Consider the following 19,246-nt stretch of genomic DNA (forward strand, 5'->3'; position numbering starts at 1 on the left):
CAATTAATTTTTACAAGGAATACAGGTGAAAAGACACCACAAAATTTGTCACGCAATTTCTCCCGAGTGAGGCAATACCCCATATTTGGTCGTAAACTGCTATTTGGATACACAGCAAGGCTGTAAAGGGAAGGAGTGCAATTTGGTTTTTGGAGTGGAGATTTTACAAGATTCATTTTCTTGCACCATGTTGCACTGAGCTAAGGTACCAGTACAGTAGAAAGCCCCGAAAAATTACCCCATTTTGGAAACTACATCCCACAAGCAATTTATCTAGAAGTGTAGTGAGCATTTTGACCTACAAGTGTTTTGCAAAAATTAGTACACAACAGAGGTTGCAGATTTTAAATTACCATTTTTCAACAGATATGCCATTTTAGTGCCCAATGTGTTGTGCCCAGCTTGTACCACTGGAGACACACACACCATAAATTGTTAAGCGGGTTCTGCAGAGTACAGTAATACCCCATATGTGTAATGGCAGGAAGGAGGTGAAGGGAAAGTGAGCCCTAATCTACCCACCGCCCTGTCCCTGCCTACTTGCAACGACCCACCCTAGGCGACGGGGTACAACTGGGCGGCGGTCCCTACGCTGTCTAAGTGCACGGGAGAACAAACAGGGAACACGCAAGGGAAGGGGCAGTAGCCCACGGAACGCCGCGAGGAAACGGAGCGGTGAATGAGTAGTCAGGACCAGGATGAAGTGGAGTATACCAACGTGAGCACGGAGAAGGAAGCAAGCCAGGGGCAAAGCGAAGCAGGTTAAGCGGAACTGCAGCAAGGCAGAAGCACGGCAGAAGCAGGCTGGAGCAAGCAGCAGTGGGGCCAGGAATCCAGAAGAATTACAAGCACTGAGGAAGAGAACACGGCAGGTAATAATGGACAGGGGGCGGAGCTAACTCCGACTGACCAGGCCGCGATAGGCTCTCCCACTCCTGAGCCTGCCACCCTGGTTGGTGGGAGCCGGTGTCAGTCTAAGAGGTCTGGCCTCAGGTGTGGATTGATTAATCCCAGGAGTATACCTAGACGTAGTACCTGGCAGATCCCTAACAGTACTCCCCCTTTTATGAGGGGCCACCGGACCCTTACTAAGAGGACCCGGTTTAGTAGGGAAGAGAAGGTGGAACCTCCTGATCAATACCCCAGCGTGAACATCACGAGCAGGTACCCAAGTCCTCTCCTCCGGCCCGTATCCTCTCCAATGGACCAGGTACTGGAGGGAGCCCTGGACCATCCTACTGTCCATAATCTTGGCCACCTCGAATTCCACCCCCTCAGGGGTGAGAACGGGAACAGGAGGTTTCCTCGAGGTGGACCAGGACGGGGAGCAGCGTTTAAGGAGGGAGGCATGGAAGACGTCATGTATGCGAAAGGATGGGGGCAGCTCCAGACGGAAGGATACAGGGTTGAGGACTTCAATGATCTTATAAGGTCCAATAAATCGGGGAGCAAACTTCCTGGACGGGACCTTAAGGCGCAAGTTCCTGGACGACAACCAGACCAAATCCCCGACGACAAACCGGGGGTTAGCAGAACGTCTACTATCAGCCTGAATCTTTTGTGCGCTCTGGGACGCCTCTAGGTTCTTCTGAACCTGGGCCCAGACAGTGCACAGTTCCCGATGAACATCCTCTACCTCAGGATTATTGGAACAACCAGGGGAAACGGAGGAGAACCTTGGGTTAAACCCGAAATTACAGAAAAACGGGGAGACCCCTGACGAGTTACTGACCCGGTTATTCAGGGAAAATTCAGCAAGGGGAAGGAATGAGACCCAATCGAATTGACAGTCAGAGATGAAACACCTTAAATATTGTTCCAGGGATTGGTTAGTCCTTTCCGTTTGGCCATTAGTTTCGGGATGTAAGGCGGAGGAGAAGGACAGATCAATCTCCAACTTTTTACAAAAAGCTCTCCAAAATAAGGAAACAAATTGTACCCCTCTGTCAGAAACGATATTGACTGGGGCCCCATGGAGACGCAGGATGTGTTTCACAAACAAAGAAGTACAGTAAAAAATAGTGTAGTACCGTGTTAGCCAGAGACAATATGAAATGTTAAATACTTTTGTGTCAAAAAAGACAAAAGTATAATAGGTATGATACCTTTATTGGCTAACCATAAAAGTTCTATATGCAAGCTTTCAGAGCACAGAGGCCCCTTCTTCAGGCTGTTTACAAATGAATGACTTAGAAAAAAGCACAACATTTAGATGTTACACAAAGACAATTAGTACATGAGGTGATACATCATTAAGATAAGCCGGGGCAATAAAACTGAGGTTATAGGGGTGATGACTTAGGAGTTAAGGCATCTGGAGTCAGTCTGATGGGGGACGTGACGTGTGTCCATGTAGTGGCTCATAAATCCTGGTGTTAGATTGAGGCCTTGTGTCAATGACTGGAATTTTATCATCATCTTGAATTCCCAAATTTTTCTTTCTCTGTTGTTTTTAAAATGACCCTTCAGAATGAGTACCTTTAAATCTGCCAAACTGTGGTCTGGTCCAGAGAAGTGTTTTCCCACGGGTGTATCCACCTCCTGTTTTATTGTATGTCTGTGAAGATTCATCCTGGTTTGTAGTTTTTGTATTGTTTCTCCAATGTAGATTCCTTTATTGATGCACCTTGTACACAGGATCATGTACACTACATTGGAGGATGTACAGGAGAACGTGCCAGTGATTTTATAGTCCTGCTGCGTGTTTGGTATCTGGATGGTGTTTGATGACCAGATGTTGGTACAGGTCTTGCATTTTCTACTGTTGCAAGGAAAAGTGCCAGTCTCTGTTGGTGGTGAGAGGGCACTTCTGACCAGGAGATTCCTTAGGTTTGGGGGCTGTTTGTAGGCAAGGAGTGGTAAATCTGGGAATATTTCCTTCAGTTTATTGTCTTTGTTAAATATAGGTTGGAGATCAGCAGCAATTTTCCTCAAGATGTTCATTTGGGGGTTGTATATGACCACTAGGGGAACCCTGCTGTTGTCTTCCTTCTTTTTGTACTCCAGAAGATTGCTCCTTGGAATTCTTGTTGCTCTGTAGATCTGATCATCTATAATCCTTGGATGGTATCCCTGTTGTAAGAATGTATTCCTCAGTGATAGCAGGTGTTGTTTTGTGTCTTCACAGTCTGAACAGATCCGTATGTATCGCAGAGCCTGGCTGTAGATGATGGATTTCTTTATGTGTCTCGGATGGAAGCTGTTCCATCTCAGATATGCTGGACGGCCTGTAGGTTTATGGTAGATTGTTGTTTGTATGGTATTGTCTCTCATGTATATGGTCATGTCCAGAAAATGTATTTGAGATGTAGAGTAGTTAAGAGTGAGTTTGATGGTAGGATGGAACTTGTTGAAGTTTTTATGGAAAGAAAGCAGTTCATGTTCAGAGCCTGTCCAGATTATCAGCAGGTCATCAATGTACCGGAAATATGCTAGAGGTTTAGTTGCGCAGGTTGATAAAAACTCTTCCTCTAGTTTGGCCATGAACAGGTTAGCATATTGTGGTGACATTTTGCTACCCATAGCGCTTCCCATACATTGCAGATATATGTCTTTGTCAAATAAAGAATAATTGTGATGGAGTACGAACCTGATGAGTTGTAGGGCTGGCTCTGTCGCTAGATTGTTCTTTTGAAGAAAGTGTTGGCATGCGGCTATGCCATCCTCATGGGGGATGTTAGAATATAAAGATTCCACATCCATAGTTGCCAATATTGCCTGAAGAAGGGGCCTCTGTGCTCTGAAAGCTTGCATATAGAACTTTTATGGTTAGCCAATAAAGGTATCATACCTATTATACTTTTGTCTTTTTTGACACAAAAGTATTTAACATTTCATACAAACAAAGAAGCTAACGTCTTGGCGTTAGGTAGCTTCTTAAGGGGCACAAAGTGGCACATCTTGCTGAAGCGGTCTACTACCACCCACACCACCGACTTGCCCTGAGATGGGGGCAAATCGGTGATAAAATCCATGGAGATATGGGTCCAAGGTCTCTGGGGAATGGGCAAGGAACGTAGTAGGCCCGCAGGTCGGGACCTAGGGGTTTTGGACCTAGCGCAAACCTCACAAGCGGCGACGTAAGCCCTAACGTCTTTAGGCAACCCAGGCCACCAATAGTTTCTGGTAATGAGGTGTTTGGTGCCCAAGATGCCAGGATGACCAGATAGAGCGGAGTCATGGTTTTCCCTGAGTACCCTTAGCCGGTATTGCAGGGGAACAAACAGTTTGTCCCCAGGGACATTCCCGTGAGCTGAACCCTGATCAGCCGCGATATCAGAAGCTAAATCAGAATCCGTGGCAGAAACGATTATACCAGGGGGTAAAATACAAGCAGGATCCTTCTCGGAAGGAGGATTGGCCATGAAACTACGTGACAGAGCATCAGCCTTAATATTCTTGGACCCAGCCCTATAGGTAACCAAGAAATTAAATCTGGTAAAGAATAGTGCCCACCGAGCTTGTCTAGGATTAAGCCTCCGGGCCGATTCTAGGAAAACCAGATTCTTGTGATCAGTAAGGACCGTTACCTGGTGTCTGGCCCCCTCCAGGAAGTGCCGCCACTCTTCAAAAGCCCATTTAATGGCTAGAAGTTCGCGGTTGCCAATATCATAGTTACTCTCCGTTGGCGAAAACTTCCTAGAGAAGTAAGCACAGGGGCGGAGATGGGTGAGGGAGCTGGTACCCTGGGACAAGACGGCCCCCACTCCCACCTCGGATGCGTCAACCTCCACAATAAATGGCTCCTCTTGGTTGGGCTGAATCAGCACGGGGGCCGAGATAAAGCACTTCTTGAGGGTCTCAAAGGCCTGGACGGCCTCAGGGGGCCAATGGAGGACATCAGCACCCTTGCGAGTAAGGTCCGTAAGAGGCTTAGCGACGACCGAGAAGTTGGCAATAAATCTCCGGTAATAGTTGGCGAACCCTAAAAAACACTAACGCCTTAAGGGAGGCAGGTTGGACCCATTCCGCCACAGCCTGAACCTTGGCAGGGTCCATGCGGAATTCATGAGGAGTGAGGATTTGACCCAAAAATGGTATCTCCTGTACCCCAAAGACACATTTTTCAGTCTTAGCAAACAGATTATTCTCCCGAAGGACCTGGAGCACCTTCCTGACATGCTCCACGTGGGAGGACCAGTCCTTGGAAAACACCAGTATGTCATCAAGGTACACAACAAGAAAATTACCCAGGTAATCTCTCAGGATTTCATTAATAAAATTCTGGAAGACAGCAGGGGCATTACACAACCCAAAGGGCATGACCAGGTATTCGAAATGACCCTCGGGTGTGTTGAACGCAGTTTTCCACTCATCCCCCTCTTTGATGCGGATAAGGTTATATGCCCCCCGTAGATCGAACTTAGAAAACCATTGGGCTCCCTGAACCTGATTAAAAAGATCCGGAATCAAAGGAAGTGGGTACTGGTTCCTTACGGTGACCTTATTCAGGTTACGATAATCAATGCACGGCCTAAGACCACCATCCTTCTTCCCCACGAAGAAGAAGCCAGCACCTACAGGAGAAGTCGAGGGGCGAATGAAACCCTTGGCCAGGCATTCTTGGATATACACCCTCATAGCTTCACGTTCAGGACATGAAAGATTAAATATCCTACCCTTAGGAAGCTTGGCACCAGGCACCAAATTGATGGCACAATCGTAATCTCTATGGGGGGGGCAACACCTCGGAGGCCTCCTTAGAAAACACATCGGCGAAGTCCTGAACAAACTCAGGAAGCGTGTTTACCTCCTCCCGGGGAGAAATAGAGTTAACAGAAAGACATGACATCAGACATTCACTACCCCATTTGGTGAGATCCCCAGTATTCCAATCAAACGTGGGATTATGCAACTGCAACCAGGGAAGACCTAATACCAGATCAGACGATAATCCCTGCATCACCAGTACAGAGCACTGCTCCAAATGCATGGAGCCAAGCAGGAGTTCAAAAACAGGAGTATGCTGAGTAAAATAACCATTAGCAAGGGGAGTGGAGTCGATACCTACTACAGGGATAGGATAAGGTAAATCAATAAAAGGCATTTTTAGAGACATAACAAATTTCACAGACATGATATTAGCAGATGAGCCAGAATCCACGAAAGCACTGCCCGTGGCAGACCGGCCAGCAAACGAGACCTGAAAGGGAAGCAAAATTTTATTGCGTTTCACATTAACGGGAAATACCTGTGCGCCCAAGTGACCTCCCCGATGATCACTTAGGCGCGGAAGTTTTCCGGCTTTTTATTCTTGCGCCTGGGACAGGTGTTCAGTAGATGCTTGTCGTCCCCACAGTAGAAGCAGAGACCATTCATTCTGCGAAACTCCCTACGTTGTCGAGGGGACATGGAGGCCCCGAGTTGCATAGGTACCTCCGAGTCCTCCGTGGAGGGGCGAGGAGACGGGACCTCGGGGGGGATCGCAGAAAAGTCAGAGGGGAGCACATTGAAACGTTCAAGCTGACGTTCTCTGAGACGTCGGTCAAGTCGTACTGCTAGGGCCATAACCTGGTCAAGGGAGTCAGAAGAGGGTAGCTAACCAGCAGATCCTTCAGGGCGTTAGATAATCCTAACCTAAACTGGCACCTTAGGGCCGGGTCGTTCCACCGAGAAGCTACGCACCACTTTCTAAAATCAGAACAGTATTCCTCAACCGGTCTCCTACCCTGACGTAAGGTCACCAGCTGACTCTTGGCTAAAGCAGTCCTGTCAGTCTCGTCGTAAATGAGTCCGAGGGCAGAGAAAAAACGATCAACAGAGGAAAGTTCAGGGGCGTCAGGAGTCAAGGAGAAGGCCCACTCTTGGGGCCCTTCCTGGAGTCGGGATATGATGATACCCACCCGCTGGTTCTCGGAACCTGAGGAGTGGGGTTTTAGGCGGAAATACAGTCTGCAACTCTCCCGGAAGGAGAGAAACGTCTTACGGTCCCCTGAGAACCGGTCAGGTAACTTGAGGTCGGGTTCTAGAGGTGAGGTGAGGGGTACTACTAAGGCAGCGTCACCCTGGTTGACCCCCTGGGCCAGGGCCTGGACCTATAGGGAGAGGCCCTGCATCTGCTGGGTCAGGGTCTCAAGGGGGTCCATGATAGCGTCAGCGTAGGAGAAATGGTAGACTAGGTATGGGCTTGTAATTATGTAATGGCAGGAAGGAGGTGAAGGGAAAGTGAGCCCTAATCTACCCACCGCCCTGTCCCTGCCTACTTGCAACGACCCGCCCTAGGCGACGGGGTACAACTGGGCGGCGGTCCCTACGCTGTCTAAGTGCACGGGAGAACAAACAGGGAACACGCAAGGGAAGGGGCAGTAGCCCACGGAACGCCGCGAGGAAACGGAGCGGTGAATGAGTAGTCAGGACCAGGATGAAGTGGAGTATACCAACGTGAGCACGGAGAAGGAAGCAAGCCAGGGGCAAAGCGAAGCAGGTTAAGCGGAACTGCAGCAAGGCAGAAGCACGCCAGAAGCAGGCTGGAGCAAGCAGCAGTGGGGCCAGGAATCCAGAAGAATTACAAGCACTGAGGAAGAGAACACGGCAGGTAATAATGGACAGGGGGCGGAGCTAACTCCGACTGACCAGGCCGCGATAGGCTCTCCCACTCCTGAGCCTGCCACCCTGGTTGGTGGGAGCCGGTGTCAGTCTAAGAGGTCTGGCCTCAGGTGTGGATTGATTAATCCCAGGAGTATACCTAGACGTAGTACCTGGCAGATCCCTAACAATATGTGGTCATAAACTGCTGTTTGAGTACACTGCCAGGCTCAGAAGGACTGCCATTTTTCTTTTGGAGTGCAGATTTTGCTTGGTAGTAGTATTGTTTTGGGTTTTACTGGTATTTCAGTTTATATGGTGAGGGCATATGTAAGCTGCGCACAGTACATCAGGGTATATGTAAGTTTGGTGGAGTACAAAAGAAAAGGAGGAAACCTCCAGCTCACCAGTAGTTGCGTCTCCAGACACCTCGCACGGATCCCCGCAATGGCCAGCGGTAGAAGTAACAGGAAAAGGAGAGAAAAATCCAGCGCTGTGTTGAATTTAAAAAGGAAATATTTTTCCCAATTTTATTGTAGAAACAATTAAAAAACACACGGAGACGCAGTCTCAAAGTGTATGTGGTAGCGGGCTGTGTGGCCTTAGCCTACGCGTTTCGAGCAAACACGTTGCTCTTTATCATGGCAAAAGAATGTGAGTGCCCCTAGTACTGTGTCTGCTTAATATGCAAAGGTGGTGATTGAGCAAAGATCGGAATTCGCTAGCATTAATTGGTAATTAATTCTGCAGGTGGAATCTTTAACCAGTGTGGTAAGTATGGGCGGAGAGTGTTTTCGTTACTTTGTGCAACCAATTGGCTGCTCAGTGAATCGGCTCAAATTGTTAATAATCTAATTGTTGGTTGATACAGAGATCAAAAAAAAAATTTTTAGTCGATTTTTAGTTATTAAACCATGTATATTAGGACATGATTGATACAATAATAATTGTATTTACCATTAATGCCTGATGTTGCATATAAAAACAGTCATCCGGCAAAGCAAAGACACAGCAGGTAGGGGCAGACACAAATGAAACATTCAAAATATACAACAAACAAAATAAAGATAAAAAAATGCAAATCTTGATCTAATAATATAAATCCGAATATATCTGAAACAAATGTAGATAAAGTTAAGTATAACGGAAATTATATATAATTTGGTGGAGTACATCAGGGTATAATAGGATGATGTAATAATGGGGTAAATGAATAATAAAATGAATCATCCATAGATTGGTGTGGTAAGCTTTGAACCAATCTTTTATGCACAGGCCGGGTTTTGAGGGTATTCTACAAAATATCTGCGCTCCAGTATTGCCTAATCTTTGACTTCTTCACTAGCCCTATAAGCAGCGCAAGGCCCTAAAGTTTCCTCAACTCCGCTGCATCTACTGGGTCCACCTGTGGGGTCTAGCAAATTATGATGATGTGGGGTTTTCAGTGAAAAACTACTGGACCTAAAAAATTTGTCTGGGCCGTCATTTAGCATCATTTTGCATCATTGCGTTTTGAGTGTCATAACGTTTTATTTTTCCGTTGACGGAGCTGTGTGAGGGCTTGTTTTTTGTGGAACGAGCTGTAATTTTTATTGGTTCCATTTTGGGGTACATGCGCTTTTTTTTTTAATCACTGTTTATTCCATTTTTTGGGAGACGAGGAAACCAAACAGCACTTCTAGCACTGATTTGTTTCTTCTTTTTTAGGCTATGTTCACACGGAGTATTTTGCCGAGTTTTTTGACGCGGAAACCGCGTCGCAAAACTCGGCAGAAACGGCCCGAGAACGCCTCCCATTGATTTCAATGGGAGGCGTCGGCGTCTTTTTCCCGCGAGCAGTAAAACTGCCTCGCGGGAAAAAGAAGCGACATGCCCTATCTTCGGGCGCTTCCGCCTCCGACCTCCCATTGACCTCAATGGGAGGCAGGAGAAAGCGTATTTCTCGCTGTTTTATGCCTGCGGCGCTCAATGGCCGCGGGCGAAAAACGGCGCGATAATTGCCGCGAAAATCGGCGTGCAGGGAGAGGAATATCTGCCTCAAAGTTCCAAACGGAATTTTGAGGCAGATATTCCTCCCCCAAAATACTCCGTGTGAACATAGCCTTACAGTGTTCACCGTGCAGTATAAACAACATGTTAACTTCATTTTGTGGGTCGATATGATTACAGCGATACCAAATTTATATAGTTTTTTTAAGTTTTACTATTTCATACTATAAAGATACCCCTTTCTAAAAAAAAAAATCATGTTTTAGTGTCGCCATTCTCTGACAGCCATAACTTTTTTATTTTTCAGTTCATATCGATGTGGGAGGTCTTGTTTTTTGCGTAACGAATTGAAGTTTTTGTGGGTACAATTTTGGGGTACTTGAAACTTTTTGATCACTTTTTATAAAAAAAATTTGAGACAAGATGACCAAAAAAAGAAATGATGTCATTGTTTTTTAATATTTTTTTTTACGGTGTTCGACGTTCGGTAAAAATAACATGATATTTTTATAGTTCAGGCTGTTGCAAACGCAGCAATAGCCATTATTTGTAGTTATTTAAATTTTTTAAACATTTTTTGTATTTAAAGTTTTTATTACATTTTTAAACATATAAAAATTAGGGATACAAAAGAAAGAATTGGGGATAGGGGTACAATATATTCCTCATGTCAGATAACACAAAGTATTGTTACAGCAGTATAGTGCAGTCATTCAAATATAACCATGTCGTGTGAATACCATAAACTCACATTGGAAATTGAGAGAGCTAAATATGAATTTTCATGCTTTTTTTTAATTATAAAGGACTTGATCAGGGAAACAGGGCGATTTATTGTTTTTATTACTTAAAACTTTTTATTCATTTATTTTTATTAAACATTTTTTTAAACTTTTTTTTCACTTGTTTTTTTACACTTACTAGGGGACTTGAATACCTGATCTACTGATCCCCGGTACAATACACTTCACTAATTATGTAGTGCAGTGTATTGTAACGGTCATTCTTCATCTGACAGTTAAGCCTATTAGGTCCTGCCTTGGGCAGGACCTAATAGGCTTCCATGCCTAGCCGACCAGGAAGCCGTTGCTAGGCTTCCTGGTTGCCATAACAACCATCAGCACCCACGTTCGCTCGTGGGGGTATGGGGGTGTACAGAGGGAGCCCACTCCCTCTTTCAAACACATAAATGCGGCAGTTGCTATTGACTGCCGAAATTAAGGGGTTAAACGGTGGTGGTCGGCGGTAATTGCAACTGTATATTACAGCAGACACCTGCTGAAGATGAAGCGAGCACAGCTCCTGTGCCCGCTTCATCTTCGTGACGGGTGTGTTACGTGGGATTGCAGTAAGATATTTGCAATGCCGACGTACCAGACCCGTCATTTTGCGGGAAGTTGTTAATAGATGGCATAACTTTATTGTACGAGTCATAACGAGTATGAGAACTTTAGACTTTTAATTAAAAGGGTTTTCCCATCAGAGAAAGTGATGGCATAACCCAAGGATATGCCAATGCTTTCTGTGATGGGAAAACTTTTTAACTATAATGTAATATATACACACACATTATCTGGTTAAAAGCATGTGGACACCTGACGATCACACCTTTTATGAGCTTGTTGGACACTCCATTACAAAACTATGGCTATGGAGTCGTGCCCCTTTTACAACTATGACAGCCTCTACTCTTTAGGGGATGGATTTCAATATGATTTTGGAGTGTGTCTGTGGGAGTTTGTAGCCATTCACATCCAGAAGAGCATTTGTGAGGTCAGACACAGAAGTTGGATGAGGGCCTGGCCTGCTATCGACATTCCAATTTCGGCCCAAAGGTGTTTTATGGGGTCGTAGTTAGGTCTTTTCACAGGACACTCAAATTCTTCCACACCAAACTTGACAAACCATGTCTTTATGGACCACACTTTGTGCACAGGGGCACAGTCATGCTGGAACAGGAAAGGGCCTTCCTCAAACTGTTCCCACAAAGATGGAAGCATACAATTGTCCAAAATGTCTTTGTAGGACCTAGTTTACATCTTGTTAAAAATGTCAGTTTGTCTTCGTTTTTCAACCGGTCAAACAGAGACTGCCTTTTTTTCGGTCCTGTTAAACAACATGATCCTGACGGATCTGTTTTTTTGTACAATGCAAGTCTATGGCAACAGGATTCTACAGGTCCTGTTTGACCATCCTGTTTGACGTCTGTTTTTTTTTACATGACAAAAAGACCACAGAACGTTTGAACAGGATGCTAAAACGTCATGTGAACCTAGACTTACATTACCCTTCACTTGATATAAGGGCCTAGCCCAAACCGTGAAAAATAGCCCCACACCATTATCCTACCTCCACCAAATTTTACAGTAGGCAGTTTGCCTTCTGGTATGTTGCTTCTCCGGGCACCCACCAAACCAAGATTCATCCATCCCACTGCCAGATAGTGAAATGTGATTCATCACTCCATGAAACATGTTTACACTGCTCCATAGTCCAGTTGCAGCGTACTTTACAACACTCTATTTGACTCTTGGCATTATGCATGATGATCTTAGCCTTGTGTGCAGCTGTTTGACCATGGAAACCCTTTTTATGAAGCATCCAACGCACAGTTCTGAAGCTGATGTGATGAAGCAACCCAGTGAAACGGGTGGGGTGTGTCTCAGACTTCCAAAGAAGCTCTCTATGGTGAAGCCTGAGACTGTGGCGGACATTTTGGTGAGTGGAAAACGGGGGATCGGAACGAAGGCCGGATCATTCAGGAGCAGGGCAGCAAGTATGTTGAGTAAATTTTTATTTGGACTCGTAAGTCACTTTAAAGTGGAGTACAAGTAAATATGTATAGAAAGGTAACATACAATATAATAGCAACACAAACAATAAAAATTAGTAAGTATGGAAGTGATGACAGATCGAGAGCAAAGTCATACAAATTTTTCAAGAAATTATAACACAGAAGGCTAAGGAACCAAAAATAGATTCTGCAGTAAGATAACATAGCACTTTTTGCTTGGCCCATGACTATCAGAATAAAGACGCCATTCACTACAGCAGCGGATGTTGCGTATGAGAGCGATTTACTGAGTCTTGGAGCCTGCTTCTTTTCGTTACATTCCCGAGCAAGCTGAATTATCTGATGAAGGCCTAATTTGGCCGAAAATGTTCATATAAGTGGATTGCATAATACAGATTACGAATTATTTCACCAAATACTTGAGTGCCGAGTTCTTATTTTTATATAGCAGAATAAAGCCATCAGCTCTGGCAATCCTGATACTGGGCTCCCAATGCTTGTCAGCATCGTGATCAGTACTAATCGAGGTGCTAACAGCGTTAAAATTGCCAGATTTGGAGGAGTTCTTGCCATCAATTACATGTTCTCTCCCAATGGTGGTCGCACAGGCAAAGCTATTGTGCCTGCTCAATCACTGTGATGTACATGTATGCCATAGTATGGGAATTACCTCCTGCCGTCGACATACATGCATGTTACTTTGCAGTAAAGGGTTATAAAACAGCTCAAATCAGTGTGTTGATGCGTCTAAAAAAATTGCGGGTACAGTACATTGCTTTGGAGTTCACAAATTGACATTGCCTTGTGCTACATCCAGCTCTGTTGTAAAACATAGCACCAGGAAGTATCTGAGAAAACATGACCTATAAAAGGTAAACTACCATGGACATTGTGTAATAAATGCTGCAGAATGTATAATAGTAATTACAGTGCAGGTACAAGGTATCCTGGGAGTCATGATCTGTCAGCGCATGCTACTATTCCTCCTCCACCCTGTAATTATATCATGAAGTACAGTTTAATATATAGGCGTGTATATGACCTATTGACATTGAGGCCCTTATATACACACAGACATTACTAGGAGATTATTGTTACATGTTCGTTCCTTAACCCTTTCCCTCCGCAGCCATTTTTCGTTTTTATTCTTTATTTTGTGATCTGAAAGGTACATTTTACAAAACAAGAGGAATACAAAGTATATATATAAAAAAAGGAAAAGTACAAGGCAATATACAGAGTGAACGAAGCAATCCAGAATGGCATTCTCACGTAGGGCGTGTCAGAGGATATTCCAATAACAATTACAAATTGGAATCAGAATATCAAGACAGCGAGGACCAGAAGAACAAAGAGAGAAGGGGGAAGAAGGGAGGAGAGAAAAAAAAAAGGGGGGGGGGAAGAGAGTGGGGGAATGCAGTATGCCATTTTTCATTTTTGCTTTTTCCTTCCCACCATCCAAAAGCCATAACTTTTTTTTTATTTTTCCATCAATATAGCCGTATGAGGGCTTGTTTTTTGTAGGTTTTTTTATGGCACCATTTCTAGTACCATATAACGTACTAGGAAACTGGGAAAATTTCTCTATGGAGTGGAATAGGAAAAACAAAAAGTGAGTCCTCTATTTTTTTTGAGGTTTCGTTTTTACGGCGTTCACCGTGGTAAAGAGGATCTGTCACCAGTTTATTAATTTCCTATCTCCTGACTAATCTAATAGGCTCTTTGCTGCTGATAACTACAGGGTGATTTGTTTTAATAAATGTTTATTATTTGCAACGTTATGAGCATTTTTCTAAATATTCTAATGTGTCTCTAGTAGCCAAATAGGAGGTGACTCTTTCTTTTCACTCTGGGCGGTGTAATGTTTTCTGTATGATGCTGTCCAATCAGCATACAGTTTCTCCCCCTTCCCTGCCCAGCAACACAGTGTGGTCTTATAGTACACAGCTTCCATTCCCGACTGTGTATTCAACTTGCGATATCTCCGGTTGTGTCACAACTAGAACTGCGATCCTGGTGTCAGGTGAAAGATTACAATCTCCTCTTTCAAATGCCACCGCAACTACTAGGTGGTCCACAGCCCGAGATATGGCTGTTTGAAGTCCTTCCCTTTCCCTCCAGCTTTAGTTCACACTGTGTGTGAAGCAGATTCATGCTGATAGGACAGCGTCGGAGGCTTTGAGGCAGCTCCACCTCAGAAGAACCGCTGGTGTTATTTCCAAATTTGTCTAATAAAGGCTCATTTACATATTGAGAAAAAAGCTCATAACTTTTAAGAAAAAGTTTTGGGACACAATTTTCACTAGCATTATCAGTGTGACTACTATCAGATTAGATAGGTCATTACTAAACTAGTGACAGAGCCGCTTTAACTTTATTCTGCGGGTCAATACCAAACCGATATAATTTTTTTATGTTTTACTACATTTACAAGGAAAAAAATAATTGTTAAAAATTTAATTTGTTTTGTGTCGCCATATTGTGAGCCATACATTTTTTATTTTTCCATCGATTTAACGATGTGAGGACTAATTTTTTTCGTGGCGAACTGTAGTTTTTATTAGTAACTTTGGACTTTTACTGAGGTGGCGATACCATTTATGTTCATTTTTAATTTTTTTTGCAGTGCTTTTGGGGTAATTTTTTTTTACTTTTAACCCCTTCAGGACACAGCCTGTTTTGATCCAATTTTTTTTTAAAATCTGACGTCTCCCTTTAAGTAGTAATAACTTTGGAATCCTTTTATTTTTTCAAGCGATTCTGAGATTGTTTTCTCATGACACATTATACTTTGTTAGTGGTAAAATTTGGTCGATACATTAAGTGTTCATTTGTCAAAAATACCAAAATTGAGAGAAAATTTGTAAAAATTTGCATTCTTATAAATTTAAATGTATCTGCTAGTGACAGATAGTAATAACACACAAAATAGTTACTAGTTAACATTTTCCATATGTCTACTTTATTTTGAACATCCTTTTCTTTTCCCAGGATGTTAGGAGGCTTAGAACTTTAGCAGCAATTTTTCATATTTTCAAGAAAATTTCCAAAGCCTTTTTTTAGGGACCAGTTCAGTTCTGAAGTGTCTTTGAGGGCCTTATATATAAGAAATCCACTATAAATCACCCATTTAAAATAAACTGCACCCCTCAAAGTATTCAAAACAGCATTTAGAAAGTTTCTTAACCCTTTAGGCGTTTCACAGGAATTAATGCAAAGTGGAGGTGAAATTTACAAATGTCATTTTTTTGCAGAAAATCTGTTTTAATCCTTTTTTTTTTCTGTAACACAGAATGTTTTACCAGAGAATTGCAACTCAATATTTATTTCCCAGATTCTGCAGTTTTTAGAAATATCCCACATGTGGCCCTAGTGTGTTACTGGACTGAAGCACATGCCTCAGAAGCAAAGGAGTACCTAGTGGATTTTGGGGCCTCCTTTTTTTTAGAATATATTTTAGCCACCATGTCAGGTTTGAAGAGGTCTTGTGATGCCAAAACAGTGGAAACACTCCCAAAAAGGCAAAACAAAACCCCTTAAGAAATTTATCAATGGGGATAATGAGCCATTTGACCCCACAGGTTTTTTGCTGAATTTAGTGGAATAAGGGCTGATTCACACGAGCGTCCGTGCTCAGCGCTGCGGGATACGATGTCACGCATCCACCATAGTTGAGAGCCTATGGAATGATGCGTGAAAAGATAGGACATGTCTTATTTTCGCACGGACCCTTCACACGGTCCGTTGAAACAACGGCTGTGTGAATGGCCACATTGAACTACATAGGTCCGTGGGACGGCCGCTATTTCAACGGCTGTCCCACGGATGTTTAACACGTTAGTGTGAATCAGGTCTCAGGTTGTGAAAATGAAAAACTAAATTTTTTACAATAAAATGTCGAAATGTTAATTTTTACAAGGCATGAAGGAGAAAAAAACACCCCAACATTTGAAAAGCGATTTCTCTAGATTATGGGAATACTCCATATGTGGTAATTTACTGCTGTTTGGACACACGACAGGGCTCAGAAGGGAAGGAGCACCTTTTGGAGCTCAAAGTTATGCTGGAATGGTTTTCGGGTGCCATGTCGCATTTACAAAGCCCCTGAGGAACCAAAACAGTGGCACCCCCCAAAAGTGACCCCATTTGGGAATCTACACCCCTCAAGGAATTTATTCATGGGTATAGTGAGCACTTTTTGCTGAATTATGGAGATTAGGCCGTGAAATTGAAAATCTATTTTTTTTTTCTAGTAAAATGAATTTTACTCAGATTATTCCATTTTCACAATGGATAAAGGAGAAAAAGCACCCCAACATTTGGAAAGCAAACTCTTCTGAGCATGGCAATACCCCATATGTGGTCATAAACTGCTGTTTTGACACACGGCAGGCTTAGAAAGGAAGGAGCACCGTTTTGCTTTTGGAGCTCAAATTTAGCTGTAATTGTTTGCAGAGACCATGTCGCATTTGCAAAGCCCTTGAGGGGCCAAAACAGTGGAAAACCCTTAAAAAGTGATCGCCATTTGGAAAACTACACCCCACAAGGAATCTAGGGGTATAGTGAGCATTTTGACTTTAGAGGATTTTTTGCAGAAATTATGGAAATTAGGCCGTGAAACTGAAAATTAAAATATTTTTTTTTTTCACTAAAATGTAGGTTTAGCGAAAAAAATGTTCACTTCCAGAAGGACTAAAGGAGAAAAAAGCACCCCAAAATTTGTAAAGCAATTTCTCCTGAGTATGCCAATACCCCATATGTGGTCCAAAAACTACTTTGGACACATGGGCTCAGAAATGAAGAAGTGCTATTTGGAGCTCAAATTTATCTGGAATAGTTTGCGGATGCCATGTAAAATTTGCAAAGCCCCTGAGGGACCGAAACAGTGGAAACCCCCAAAAGTAATCCCATTTGGGAAATTACACCCCTCAAGGAATTTATCTAGGGATATAGGGAGCATTTTGACTCCAGGTTTTTTGCAAAAATTATTGGAATTAGTCCGTGAAAATGAAAATCTAAATTTTTACCGATAAAATGTTTTGATCATATTTTTTTAATCTCCACAGGGACTAAAGGAGAAAAAGCATCCCAACCTTTGTAAAACAATTTCTTCTGAGTATGGTTAAACCCCCTGTGCAGTAATTTACTGCTGTTTGGACACACGGCATGGCTCAAAAGGGAAAATACGTAATTTGGCTTTTGAAGCTCCAATTTATCTGGAATGGTGTGCACAGGCCATGTCACATTTTCAAAGCCCCTGAGGGACAAATACATCGGAAATCCTCCAAAAGTGAACAAATTTTGGAAAATTTACCATCAACGAATGTGTAGTTACCCTATATTTGTACATTACCTACTGCTTGGGCATTTTTCTTTGTGCATTTTGGCTTTCAGCTTCCATTCTGACAATATATTACTTTGCTTTTATGAAATAAAGAAACTTTCTAATATACTCTAATTTTTAAAACCTTACACGAATTGCAGGTTTTCATCCCTTGTTGCATAGAACGGCCTGCGACGACTCGACACAGACTCTAGGAGCTCCCTCTTCTCTCTATTTGTCGATGATGTGTATAAAAGGGCTGGCTGCCTGGCTCAATTCATCAGCTAAGCCTGAAAGGGGTAAAGGGCTGGATAGATGGTGAATTGAGCCAGGCAGCCAGCCCCTCCATCCGTGTCATCGACACACAAAGGGGAGGGAGAAGCTCTTTTCACTAGAGCTTGTATTGACGCATCACCTCAAGAACCGCTGCTCCACACTTCTGGGTGCACGCAACTGGGACTGAAAACCGTGCAGGTTTTAAAAATTTGAGTATATTAGAAAGTTTCTTTATTTCACAAAAGCAAAATAATAAATCGTTTTTCTTTTCATCGGACAACCCCTTTAGGTACATTTTTATTTTTGGGTATACGTTGGCCATGGTTCATTTATGGAGATTTATTGACAAGAATGGCAAGAACAAAAATATCCAAGAAAATTTTGGCACACTAAATATATTAATTTAATTATATACTTGAATGTCTTGAATGGGACAAAGTAATAAAGAGTTTAAAAACATGGCTCTGTGTGGAAGATTTTAAAACAGTCAATGAGACAGGGCTGGAGTGATGGGCAATACAAACGGGTATCACACCTCATTCCTTTCTTGGTACATACACGACATCTTCTCTTGGGGTACTTTCTTGACTCAGTTGAGGGAATTGCTGCACTAAAATGTCGCTCAGCGAGTCCTTTGACAGATTCAGATTTTAATGGATGAGAGGGGCCAACATTTGCAAAGACAAGATCTTCAATTACCTTTTCTTGGTAATCAAGAAAAGTATCTGAATTTCCTGTCTTTTTGTATAACACAAATGAGTTGTATGTAGCAACCTGAAATAAGTAAATAAATAATTTTCTGTACTAGGTATATGATTTTCTTAAATATGGAAAAGTATTAACAGGGGTGCACTTGTGTTGTTACATCAGGTGTACACCACCAAATTCAAGTCTATGTATGAGGGGAAAGGATAAAGATGGGGAATAGCGATGTAACAAAAACAAAAACACTTTTATTATTCTTAAAAAAGATGCTTCTGCATACTTAATATGATGTTAAAATATAACACTTATTCAATGTATAAGATGTTAGCTCGGCTGTGCTCAATATATTGTTCCAGCGGGAAACGGTGAACGGTCCCCTGCAACACCCTATATGTTCAATGAACCCCACCTGGTTAGTTTCATTCTATTTTATTTGAAAACCACCAAATGGGATTGAGGGATGAAGACCAACTTTATTTTAAATTATATACATCATTATTTGTACCAGGGATGGCATTAAAGTCAGGGATGAATGGGGTAACAGAATTTCGACGCCTCTCATCTAGTAAATGCTACATCTAGTCGCAAACTCCCTTGTAGGTTGGCATGCGCCTCTTCACTAAAGCTCGGCATGT

The 19,246-nt window shown here is 42.9% G+C and overlaps 1 protein-coding gene and 1 long non-coding RNA gene across 2 annotated transcripts in view; one reads left to right on the forward strand and one right to left on the reverse strand.

The window, feature by feature from the left end:
* LOC142743177 (protein phosphatase 1 regulatory subunit 12B-like) overlaps positions 1-19,246 on the reverse strand; it is a 168,880-nt gene that overhangs the window by 84,839 nt on the left and 64,795 nt on the right. The window lies entirely within an intron of this gene.
* Positions 1-19,246, forward strand: part of LOC142743181 (uncharacterized) — a 116,688-nt gene that overhangs the window by 80,165 nt on the left and 17,277 nt on the right. The gene's annotated exons all lie outside the window — the stretch shown is intronic.

This window comes from Rhinoderma darwinii, chromosome 2 (assembly GCF_050947455.1).
Source record: "Rhinoderma darwinii isolate aRhiDar2 chromosome 2, aRhiDar2.hap1, whole genome shotgun sequence".
In the NCBI taxonomy this organism is placed as follows: domain Eukaryota; kingdom Metazoa; phylum Chordata; class Amphibia; order Anura; family Rhinodermatidae; genus Rhinoderma; species Rhinoderma darwinii.